The 12,077-nt window shown below is 39.6% G+C and overlaps 1 protein-coding gene across 9 annotated transcripts in view; it reads right to left on the reverse strand.

Moving 5' to 3' along the window:
* Nucleotides 1–12,077, reverse strand: part of THSD7B (thrombospondin type 1 domain containing 7B) — a 454,300-nt gene that overhangs the window by 145,994 nt on the left and 296,229 nt on the right. The gene's annotated exons all lie outside the window — the stretch shown is intronic.

Below are 12,077 nucleotides of genomic sequence, written 5' to 3' on the forward strand. Positions count from 1 at the left end.
ATGTGATAATCAATAAAAAGCTGTAATATCAATTATCATCAGAAGCCCCGTATTTTCCAGCAAACTCCAACTACAGAACCTATTTTCCACAATATAAATTTTACACAGGTCCCCCACAGAAGACAGTTTTCTTCTTCCCGCAGGACAAAGTATCTGACAGACGTTTTGGTCATTGTCCTGTCACCTCACTAGAACTAACCACATACCATTTCTGTGTGCTTTTCACACAAAAACTAAGAAATCCAACATAATGGTTCTATTGTACCAACCTCGCCTAAGGAAGAAATACTTTCAATGGGGATGAACTAAGGGACAGGGACCAGAAGCATACATCTTTCCAAAATCCCTTTCAACAAGGCAGGACATTGGGGGTGGTGGGGAAAAGCCTACCAACCAAAAGAAGAGCTGGCAGAACGGGCAGCAGAACAAAGTGCACATGAGGGATGTAATGTGGCATACAACACATGGGACTATTGCTTTAAAAAGTAAAACAAAATAGAATTCTACTTTCAAAATATCAAAGGAAATGTCCAGTAATTTTGTTAATTACGCAGACATTACAAGGACATCGTAACTGATAAATATTCACAAAACATAACTCTTATGGTACTAAATTACACCCAATGTTTAATAAACATAATTCAAATGAACAGATATGGTTGACTTTGCTACACTGTTCTCTTGCTTAGTGTTTCTGGACCCTCATGAATTTTCAGTTAAAATCCAAAATTTCAGGAGGCTCAAATCTTCCTGTTTATAAACAACAAGCTCACATTGAATGCTACCTCTTTTGCCCTTATAATAGCTACAAAGCTCTCCTTCGAGGTTTCTTTAATTATAGATCTATGAAAAAACATAATGACTAACCAAGCTCAATTATATGTAGGGAAAAAAAATGTTAAATTTATAATGGCAACAGCAGAGTAACACTGGTTCTTTCACCTCACTCTAGAGGAACAGGGTCTGTGATGAGGTAGCCCAAGATGCAATTATAACCAGGAGGATAGAAATCTATATTGCTTTTGCAAGACAATACATGTACGGGTGAGTAAATAAGAGAAGGAGGCTGCTAGCGAGACTGCATAAAACTGTCAATAGCACCGTTGTATTATCTGCAGTTGCATCCCTAAATGAAGACAGGCTCATCACCCTCAAGGCACAAATAAAATTTTCCAAGCATATTATAAGAAGTAACGGAGAACCTAGCAGGCAATCAGACTGCAAAATATGTTTAAAAATATTTTATAGTCCTTTTTCCTTGCATTTGCCTATGTTCATCAGGAAAGGCTTGATAAGCCCAATCATTTTAGTACTATTTGTTGCAAATCTGCTGAATAACAAAATTAAGACCAACACCCCCCTTTGCAGACAGCCCCAAGTCCTGAGCAGCACGAGCCTGTTTTGGTACTGCATTTGGCATCCCTTGCAAACCGTGCTTAATCAATCATTTGCTTCAACTAGCCTGTTATCACCACCGCTGCTTTGGATGCTCACATAATGCTGAGAACTATCTTCGGAGAAAAACAGCATAAAAATAAATAAATAAATAGAACGTAAGCCTGTAAGCCTTATTCCAGCAGTCCCCTTGAGTCATCATAGTGTCAAAAGCCCTGCTAACATTTTGACAGCTTGTCTGTATAGCAGCAGATAACATGAGGGCATCCTGGGCAGACTTGATTTTAGGAGTCATTGGTACAGTAAAATCAAGAGATTATAAGCTTTGGTGAACTACTGTAAAACATCCATCCTCCTCTCCCCTCACGTTCACAGGGAAGTGTGCAGTCAATCACAGGGATGAGATAGATCATGGCCTGGGGAGTTGTCACAAACATTCGTCCTACAAGCACACATCCCTTCCCTCCACCTGTGCGAGTTATCTTCATTATCCATGGGCTTTATGGCAAGGGAATTCCATGAAGTTCAATGAATTCTGGACTTGGCACAATTATTTCCAAAAATCAGATTGTGCCAGAGACATAAGCATTACAGACAGTCCTACTTGCCGAAAGCCGGGGGAGTCCTTACACTGATGCCTTTATGACTTTACAAAGATTGCCTCCAAGCACCCAGCACTCCACTTGGAAGATGGTTCAAAACATTCAGGTCTCCTGTGGGGTGGCTTCTTCCACCCATGAGCCTAGGTAAAAGCGTGCACTTACATACCCCAATTCCCATTCCACAGATTTTGGAGCAACCACCCTGTGGGAAAGTGAGTCAAAGGTGCAAAATCTGCTTTCCACTTCTATCCATGATTTCTTTTCACATTTGATTTATAACAAGTGACAGCAACAGCACCACTGCAACCAGAGGCTGCAATTCATGGTTCCTCAGTGATGAAATGAATATTTGAGTTTTGTTATAAAGAGCTTGCCAACAAGTGCATGAAGGTATAATTCAAGACTCAGTTTGATTTACTTTATAGCTCTACTCACTGTGCTCAGGTTTAATTACTGGCTGATATTAATGTAGAGGTGTACCGTTCTTCTGTACCATCTGCCCAGCAGAGAATTTTCAGAAGCCTACCATATATTACAAAAGAAAATAATACTTCTCATGTTCCATGAAAACTGCTCGAACAGGATACAGCTAAAAAGTGCTTTAAGCATCGGCACAGATTTACAGGGAATATTAACTTCCCCAGAGCTTCCAAATTGTCCACCCAATACCTTGAAGGTGTAATTCTTATTGCAGATCTTCCAAATAATCTTTCTACAGGAAGATTTCTCTCTCTGCTAAATAAGGCTTTAAGCACCTAAATTACCTAAATGCAATACAAGTTCCCCTCCAAGTATGTGTTTAGATCTCAAGACGAAGCTTCTGATATCAGCCATGGAGAGCTGTGGGGTGGCAGACAAGGATGCCAGTTTTTGTGAGTCACTCGTCCTTCAGGAAAAACAGCGGAAGAGACAGCACTGACAATGACAACTACAAATTTGCTCCCTATTCTAGTTTTTCAGATGAGAAAGGATGACACGGGAGTGAGGTTATTCTTGTAATAACCAGGAATTAAACTCAGTGGCAGTTCAGAGCACGGCAGTATTTCTTCAGGTACCTGGTCTTTCCCATTCAGAGCCCATGACAGTTCTCTTATAGGAAACTGGTTCTTGCCTGCAAATTTCTGTGAAGTCATAATAAACTTAGAGCACTGTTCATCAGTAAAGATAGCCCACCCAAGGCAAAAGGACAAAAAAAAAAAAAAGGAAAAAAAAGAAAGAAAAAAGGGTTCTTAGGTTTTGTGGAGTCCTCTAATCAGCTTGGAACGGATCCAACCCATCCAAACTATCCTACCCCAGGGGTTACTGCCACAGTCTTCATTGCCTCTCTTCAGGTATTACTTGCTCATTTCATCTTTATTCCTCTCCCTTGACATTGGCAAAGTGCCCAGAATTAGTCTCAGGGAACTGTGCTTACTCCGAAGAGTATTTTTTCTGCTGTAATACCGAGCAGCACAAAGCCCCAGCTATTACGTAGATACAACGGGAAGATTGGTGAGGACAACGACTGAGCAACTGAAGAGCTTCAACCTAATGCTGACGACATGCAGGTGGAAGTTCAGTGGGACTCAGATTGGAGCGAACCTCGGGAAATGCTTTCTATCCACGTGGAAACCACAACCAACCTCTGCTAATAAAACCGCATGGGGAAAGCACTAGCTGTAAAACTGAACTTATGCCTGCGTTTGAGTTACAGCTGTTAATTATTTCGTGCTAGCCATGATCACCACAGCCGTTCAACAGATAATATTCTCAATATAGTAAACATTGAATCCCTTGCCTTCCATAGTCAGGGTGTAATAGTTACAGAAGAAAAGACAAGCACAGCATTTTTGCAAATACATTCGTTAATAAAATTACCAAATGCACGGGTCTCTTATTTGAATTCCTTAACAAGGCAACTTAACAAAGAAACTTAAAGAAACTACATGGAGAAATACAATACTGAGTGGAATTTTTGGTTCATCTTAAACACAAATGAAATTCTCCTCAACAGGCAAAACAAAACAAGGAAAAACATAAAACCCTGCTTGAAATAAAGAGCGAGATTTTCCCTATTTTTTCCTATTGTCTTTTCCATTCTAGAAGAAAACGACATTTCCATAGTCTTGAATAAAGTATTTCATAGAGAGGTTCAGAATAAATGGTAACACTTCATTCTGAATCGGTTCAATATTAAACCACACCTGCCTACTTTACATGACACCTCACAGAAATCCCAGATTCAGAGCAATATTCTCTTTCTTCCCAGTGACCTGCATCCTCCCATCCCGTGACCCAGGTAATTGCACCGGCACAGCTGTCCCTCCTGGCTTGGCAGCAGAAGTACTGCATCACGGGGAATGTCCATGGGTCATTGGATGACTAAAGCAACAAAAATACAAAACCTGTTAAGCAGTAGGAATGGAAAGGTCAACAAATTGAGTGGACACCACAATACTGGTTTCATTTTTAAAAAGAAGAATTTGAAAAATTAGTTTGAAGATTTCATGTTTGCATCCACGCGTGGAGCTCTGGCCCTGACCAGCCTCTGCAGCAGGGAAAGGCTTTAAGATCGCTCTTCAGATGGTTCTGCACTGCTACCTACAAGTTCAGAAAATTTATTTTTTGCACAAATGACTGCTGCAAAAATGCTGCATATTTAATGACAATTACCAGTTTGACATCAATATTTCTCCTTGTAGCATTTCAAATTATTCAGTGGAAATAATGAAGCCGTCATCGAAAATACTATATGTATCGTAAAATTTTATGTCCCACTTAAATCTCAGAGAAGAATGACAATAAACTTTGATTAAATACTTGCCTGTAACAGAATAAGATGTCAACAGGCAGTAGTAAATTCAGAGGAATTCATATTGACTGCATTCCACTTCGCTAACAGCAATTGCATTCAGAGAAAGCTGGCTGCTGACAACATCTTGGCCTAGGCATCTCATCAACTAACGAAAATGTTAAATTTAAAAGTAATAACAGTCAAATGACAACAATAGGAGAGATTGCTTATAAACATTTTGAACGTGTTCATCTTATAACAGCATTGCTGACTTCTCCTCCACGTGGTACTGTCAGCAGCTTGGACCATCCAGAGACGGCCGTGCTCAGCCATCCCACACACATTGCCTTGCACTGGGCGTGCAAAGTCACACTTCAGTGAAGTTCCTGGGTCCTGGCTGACTTCTGCTAACGCCAGTCAATAGGTAAGAGCATCTGGGAAGAGCCGTGTCAGTTTGTCAGGGAAAGCAGTGGCGTATGGAACACATTTAATTGTGGTGGTCCATCACTATTATCAGAGCCCCACACCAGAAAAGAAGAATGGAAGGACAGTGAAGACAAATGGAGGTGAAGATCTATCATGAAAACGATGAAGCAGAGAGGGAAAAAGAGCCGTTCACAATGGAAAAGAGGAAATAAGCACTAATGCAACAAGGATCATTCTGAGGGGAAAAAAGAATAGATGACAATCATTAAGGGTTTGAGTCAAAAGGCTTAGTTAAAAAACAATTACAAAAAACAAAGCATTAGATGAAGAAAAAAAAACACTTTCAACTGCATAACGCACAATGTAGAAAAACAATAACGTTTCAGGGTAATAAGAACAAAGGGAAGTAAAATGAAAAAGTATGAAAAAAAGAGGGAGTAAGAATAAATTTGAAAAAGAAATAATACGACTGTAAACATGTTACGACATCACTGCAAAATCAGAAGGCTTGCCTTCATCTCTGCCTTGCTGCCCACAGTCCTGTCCCTTATCCAGGTGGACTCCCTTATGACCATTAGAGTGTTTATGAGAAATAGAAGAAGAGCCTGGAAAGATGGGGTATTTGTTTTTCTTTCCTGTACAACTTCCACTGCCATTTGGACTGCTTACTCTCAACTGTTTTTTCCCTTTTAGTTTATGTAAATACACGTAAGAAAATTGATTTGTGACCCTTAGGAAGCTCCATGAAAGCAAGCACCAGTGGGAAGTACGTCAGTAAGCAGCTGACAAGACTGCAGAGAATATCCCAGGAGTGGAATATTCCCACCATGGAGTATTTTGCAGTAGCTATCAGTCCTAAACTTAAAAAAATAAAATAAAATAAAATAGAGCTGCATGAGGTTACCTATGTAGCACACCGGGTCCAATGTATTTCCTGTCCCATGCACAAAGACACGTAGTCATTTAAAAATATTGCTGCACATTTGCCTGCTGGGCTTGGAAATAACAGCCAAAGAATTCATTCTACCTCTTTCTACCTTGTGATTGTACGTACAACAGAGAAATCACTCGCGTGGCACCTGAAAGTAAACATGAGTTTGCTTTATTCTCAGAGAAGAGCACATAACTTCAAGTAGCTTTTCCTAATAATTAGCATAGCACAGCAATCTGAAAACATAAAGAGTAAGAACTGAACATAATCCATATTAGTGTTGTTTTTTTGTACTCTATTCATACTTTCTTCTTTTTCTTCTTTATCCCTAGTAATTATAAATGAAGGAATCTACACAGGTGGGTTGATCAAGACTGATTACAATTAAGATTTATTGTTGAAATTGGTGCTGCAGTGTAACTGAAGCAGGTGTCCTTCAGCTTTCTTCTCTGTGCTGCTTTGTTCAAAATGTCAATCAACACAAAATATTGTAGAAATCAATTACACAAACAAGTCAAACGTATTAAAATATTACAAAATATATATACTTCAAAAACTTTAAGAATCAAAACAATTGTTACGAAGACTTGTTTATTCCAATAGTATACATAGTGAACTTCATCTTAAATATCTGTACAGTGGGCCATGTCAATTTTAGTGGAAGTATTTAGACACTAATTATGAATAAAGAAGGTGACATTTTATTCCCAGGGCATCACAGCCAGAAATTTCAAAACACTCCATTTCTACAGAATTAAGGTGCCATTTTTGTACTAAAAATTCAAAAGAAAAAAAATATAAGGGACATATTAGAAAGGGCAAACTACGGTAACAGTGATCTCACACAGTGAGCAACCCAAAAAAGAGAAATCACATGTGTACACACGGAAAAGCCTACTTTACCTGTTCGGATTATTATGATATTTATTCTGATTATGCTACTCTTAAGAATGACGTATCTTGCTGGCTCTTCATAGTCATCAAGGCTATGACTGACTGTTATTCCCAAAAATAAGAGTTAGAAATTTCCCATGTATTGCGGAAAACATTTTTTACTCTTGTAGTAACAGAAATCAACTGAAAAGTGAGTTTTTATCAACATAAGACTGAAAAATTGTAAACACTGCAGCAGAAATGGTTTATCTAAGTTGGCAAAAGTCTTGTTTTCAGATACAGTGAATGCTAATGATAATAAATAATTGCAAATACCATCTGGAATCTTTGAAAAACATCTTTCTCCACGTCTGAAATTGAATCTCCACAAAAAGAGGATCAATGCAAAAGAAAATGAAAATGGTAAATTAAAATTAGATTTATGCCAACCACTTAAAAATAAGTGCTCATTTAGAAGCAGTTAACACAAAAATGTGTTCTAGTTCAGATGCAGAGTGTGCATGTGTGTGTAATCCCATTAAGCAGCTCAGAGCTTCCCCAGTCCATGAGGAAATGTTCAGAACACGCAGGACGAAATACTAGGCTATTTTTTATTTTTATTAGTACTACTAACGGTAGTGGTTTATTTTTCAATTTTGTCTCTAATTGATACACGAAACTCCGAATTGACTGGTAGTAAGATGTCCTCTTGGATAACTTTAAAAGATTACAAGACAGTACACACAATAACAGACTGACTACCAGTTGAGGGTCTAAACGAATGAGTGAAATCTGTTCGTGACAAAAGCAATACAAATCACAAACCATTATCTTTGGTTATTGAGTAAAACCTATTATCGTAAACACAGCTTTTTGCCAAGTACAAAAATATGCATCTCAACTGCACAAGACAGTTTTCACATGCATTAAGTTACTTCCAGCTAACGCACCCTTACCTATGCTTGAACCATTTTTACATAAAAAAGTTGTAAATTTTAGAAGAATGGGAGTATGCCTGAACCATTTTTACATAAAAAAGTTGTAAATTTTAGAAGAATGGGAGTATGCTTGAACCATTTTTATATTAAAAAGTCATAAATCTTAGAAGAAAAGAGTGTTTTAATTCCCATTGTATTTTGTGTAGATAGATCGTTTAGTACCTAAAATGGGGAGAAATTAAACATAGGAAACAGTATAAATATTACTGTGTGCTTCCACTTAGCCCACGAGGCAGAACTTTAATCACATCGTAAATAATGATGCCTACCATTTCAGTCAGTACTGCATCGTTCTTTCACAGCCATTTAAAGGGCATTTGATCTCCAAACCGCTCCACTATCTGTAACTGATAACACTGTAACACGACAGCCTAACCCTGCTTACAGCTCAACTACAATGGCATCAACGAAGGAATTTAAAGGCAAAAGCATTTATGATGACCTAAAATATGGAAGGCATATTTAGAAAAGTTTCCTGTTTCTCTAGAAAGTTTACATAGATTTAAGTTTGATAATAGCTGGGGGGAGCAAGAGGGAGGGGAACAGGACCCACTGTCACTGTTTTCCAATTTTATTCAAATAGTCTCAAAGGTATTAAAATAAAAATCTAAGAGCTGGTATCTGCGAGTATACTTCTCAGTCAGGAAGGGGAAAAAAGAAAAAAGAAGTTTCCACTGAGGGTTTCCATGAGGAAATCTCTCCCAGCAGTACAGGGCCTTGTATTTGGGTGGTGTAATTAGAAGGTGACAACAGATCTGCTCGTGCATCACAAAAAGTGACATGTTTTACACCTAGCAGGCTTGAGATGCCACTTTGCCTGAAGCTTGCTCAGACAAGGCAGCATGTTCCTCTTCCTTTTTTCTCATCTGGTGAAACTATTTTCCATAAAAATGTTCACTCTTTCTCTGCTGTTCTGATGAGCTGAACACTGTCACTTGAGTGTTGACGCAGCAAGATGAAGCATATTTGCAGCACCGACTGGCATTATCATGCTCACCTGGCAACTGGGGTGTTGCCGGCAGAGCAGCATCCACCAGGACATGAAGGCTGCGTCCCCAGGCCTCCACGTGGTGGGATGCGCTGGCCTCCACCACCGCATCCTTTGAGAGCTCTGACCGACATGTGGGGCTCGGCCACAGCAGCCGAGTCCAGCTGCTGGCACACCCGGAGCTGGACCATTGCCATTACATCCAGCACTGGCCCCCTCACTTAAAAACAAAATAAGGTCTGGACATGCCTACACCTGTTGATTCATTTTGGATCAAACGGTGAAGCTATAATCTGAAGATTGAATTAAAAACATCTCGAAAAAACACCATTGCTCATGCTAGGGTAATCTCAGAGTATGCCCTCTGCTCACTTTAAAAAAAAAAAAAAGTGAGGAAGATGATAGAGGACAAAGTAAATGCACAGTAACTGGAGAAAGCACAGGAGAAGGAATTATCTTCGATGTCAAAATTTCATCAAGCTGGGGTTTTCTCAGAGATGCTAACGCCAGGACTATGCTGAGCTGGCATTTCAGACAAATGGAGTTCGGCGAGCTCAGAGGCACCCACGCCAGCAGCCACTCCCCCAGTAAATCTGCCATGCCGACCTATTCCTTATTTGTGCTCCTCCAAAGCAGAAAAAGAGATGCATGAACTGCTAAGGGCCAACCAGCCATTCCCTACCAGGTTTTCCAGCTACTGTTAGAGAACCACTATTTTAACTTTGCTACTAGATTAAAGGAAAACATAGAATCAGGAAATGAAATCAAATGGAGGCCCTCCTCTCCCTTTTTAACCACGCCAAAGTGTCAGGACTGTCAGGAAGCATTTGGACGCGCTTTTCAAATATAAGAACTGATACAGAAAAACTGAAGAAAATCTGGATAAAATTTGGTTTTCTACTACTAAATTTCTTTGCATGAAAAAAGCAATAACCTCTCCATGACTTAGAAAATATTTCTGTTCTGATTATTCAGCTATTAAAATGGGAAAGTGCCATTTTATGACAATTGCTTTCGGCAGGAGATATTTTATACTTATATTCTCAAGGAATATGCACATAAGGAAGAACAATATTAAAACCTTCAGCGCTAATCTGTATTTTCAAAGCTAAGCACATTTTGACAAACTTTCTAATAGACAGTGTTCAAAATTCATAACATATATGAGCACGATTACGTTACTCTAATTTATTTTTTATCCTCTCATGCGCAGCAATAAAATTTTACCTTTGAACTTATATTTATTACAACTTTTACTCAACCGAGGGCAAGCAGGCACAGAAATATAATAAAGCTCTGCTAATTCTATACATTATTGAAATCTTAACACTGCAAATGCTTTCTTACTGTCTTCATACATACTTAAAATTTCAATTCAAAACCCATTTCATTAAAAGCGTGACTTAAGCAACAGCGTATGCTTATTTTTTAGTTTGTGGATTAATGTAGCAGAATTATAACTTATGTATTTGGGAAAAAAAAGTAAAAAGGTAATACTAGTACTTGGTTAGGTGTTGCAAGCAAAAGTTTGATAGATGCTAAATAATTGAGTGCTCCATCCATCAGAATCATAAGCACCATAAAAATGTAGAGAAGGGAAGTGCTGGCAAATAACCTTTGCTTACCCACACGCTGCTGTAAACTGGGCCTCATTCCAGAGGAAAAAATCCCATTGGGTTCACCAAACTGGGAATTGTAGAGCTATGCAGGAAGAGCTTCAGAGTAAATGAAGCACAAGCAGGTGAGAAGACAGAAGGAATTTAGCCAGCTTGGAAATATTTAAGTGCAGCCCATTGAACGCTGGGGAGAGGTGCAATGCACACGAGTCTGAGTTCAACAGTGACAGAGGTACCTGCTGTTGGAGGGAAAACACGACTGAGGAGCCATGACGATCAGGTGAAACCAAATCTTAAAATGATGAAGGTCATCATGTAACGCTAATAATACCTGGCCAATGACAACATGACAACTGACAAACAAGAAAGATTTCAGACAACTCTTAACTTGGTTGATATAATCATGAATGATATAGCAACACGAGTCAGTAAGGTAACAGCTCCCGCAACTAAATACATGTTGAAGTGTAAAAGTTGACTCAAACTGCAACTATAATATTGGCACAACCTTTTTTTTCTTCCAAAAGGTCACTTTGTACATTAGCTCCAGTTTCATTGATCAGCAGCTGAGATAACCGCTGCTCACACACGCCTCGGAGTCATTGGGAAAAGAGACAACGGGATGACTTTCTGCATACGATATCCTCATCACATTTCTAGTAATTGTTCAGTCATAGATAAGGCACAAATAGGGAAGAAACAGCCGAATAGACTACTCTGAAAATGTAACAGAAAGAACTCAAAACCTTTACACTTGGCACTGAGGCACCAGAAATGATAGCTGTTATTACTGCTGTAATTCCACGGCTGGGACTCAGAAATGTATTTTGCTTCCCAGGAAACATGGATATGTGATGTTTGATGCCTCCTGAGCCCACAGGAGCAGCTAGCCCAGTCGTGGCCAGGTCACCGAACGCCCACAGGACCGAACACCCGATCACTTGAAGTCACGCTGTCAGAACGTGCTCCCATACCCACCGCATCCACCGCCCCTGTGGCAGGCTGCAGACTGTGCCAGCACGACTTTCACACCCATCGACACAGTCACACAGGGGGAGCTTTTATAACCACACAGCCAGGACTGCTGTCAGCCCCAGACGTGAGCTTGTCTCATCACAAACCTCTGACGTGCATCACAACCTCTGCTGGACATCGGGATCCTTCCAGAGCATTACTCAGTTCCCACCACATCTATGTCTCTACGCAGGTTTATAGGCTACCACTGAGGACTAAGCCTGAGAGTTTCATAACTAAAAACCTTGTCAAAGCGAACTACGGTAAAAATCCTCTGCCTGTGAGTCATCAGCAGTCAGTACAGCCTCCTGACCTAGCTACAAGAGAGAAACGCAAGCGAATACATTGAGCCGATTAAGCTTTTTGGCCGTGAAATACTACAACAGGCTGGGGGAAACACACGAGGGTTGGATTTGAACTCCAGCACAGAGATATAATGAAGCTGCCACACTGGAGGATTT

This window comes from Anser anser, assembly GCF_964211835.1.
Source record: "Anser anser genome assembly, chromosome: 6".
NCBI lineage: Eukaryota > Metazoa > Chordata > Aves > Anseriformes > Anatidae > Anser > Anser anser.